General features: G+C 42.3%; 1 pseudogene across 1 annotated transcript; it reads right to left on the reverse strand.

Moving 5' to 3' along the window:
- Positions 1–257: 257 nt before the first annotated feature.
- LOC309344080 (large ribosomal subunit protein uL30m pseudogene) lies at positions 258–769 on the reverse strand (annotated as a pseudogene). Its single transcript has one exon. The product of its transcript is annotated as a large ribosomal subunit protein uL30m pseudogene (transcript).
- Positions 770–1243: the final 474 nt, after the last annotated feature.

The following is a 1243-nucleotide window of genomic DNA, read 5'->3' on the forward strand; positions in this document are numbered from 1 at the left end:
AAAATCACTAGAGGACACGGAATGAATGCTCAACAAATCAATGTCGTATAACACCCCTGCAAACTTTGTGCAGACAGATCACGATGAATGCTCAATAAACAGGTCATCTGGAAGCAACCTTAATATCATCAAAATTGCAGTTTGCTTTCTCTCTGTGTCTGTGGAATCGGGGTGATTCAGCTCTTCTTCTTCCTCCTCCTCCTCCTCCTCCTCCTCCTCCTCCTCCTCCTCTTCTTCTTCTTCTTCTTTTCTTTCAGTTTAAAATTACATTTATTGTTCAAAATGGCACTACACATTACAAAGCATCAATCTTTTTCTGTTCCGGTTCTTTTAGATGGCGACAAATTATTAGTTCACCTGCACTGTTCTTCTTCAGATGGAATTCTGTGGGGCAGCTTTAATGGTTTTATGCTTATTAGATGTTTAATTACTTTCAGTTTTTCATTCACAGAAGGGATGTTTTTATGCACTTTTAGCTCATATCTTTTTTGCAATCCAAGAAATTTGATGATCTCTTTTCCCCAATAAGGACGCCTTCTTCCACTTCTGACTCTGGTCACAAGGTGCAGTTTATGGGGCTGCTGTGGATCACCCCCATATTTTTCATGATCACCAGGCCACAGCTGAAATACCGATTCAGGAATTCTTGATCTTGCAAATTTCTGCCTGATCCACACCCTCCAGGTGATTGGTTCCACTTGTATTTTGCAAGACTCTGCCAGGCAGCCAAAGGGCTCCCACCCACAACTCTGCCCAGCAATGCCGCCATGTTCAAACCCCATGAGTCAGCACTTCTGAGCATCGCTTGGCCTTCTTACAGCAGCTCAGTCCTTATCATGTTTACTCTGAAGTAAGCCCTATTGAATTCAATGAGGTTTACTTTCAGGTAACCAGGGTTAAGGACTGCAGCCTTTGATCTCTCAGAGACCCATCAGCAGGTCATCATGGGCTACCAATACACCTTAGTTAAATCAGGGTATTGTCTCAGGATAATCTACAGTGGTAAGCCTAATGGTAAACCGTTATTAGCACAAAGAGGGTCCTGGAATTTTGGAATGTTCAACACCCTTGGCAATTGCCATTTCTTGCCCCCATGGCAACAGGCAAAGAATGCTTTGTTTTGCCAAGCTTGGTGGAGTTATACCTTTCCAGTTGTTGCAGAATATATCTAAGGACCAAACTAGACATGATTCAGATTTGCAAATAGTTATCTCCCACTTTTAAAACACTTCTAGTAGCTGTG

This window comes from Podarcis erhardii (genome assembly GCF_964252035.2).
Source record: "Podarcis erhardii genome assembly, chromosome: 6".
Lineage (NCBI taxonomy): Eukaryota > Metazoa > Chordata > Lepidosauria > Squamata > Lacertidae > Podarcis > Podarcis erhardii.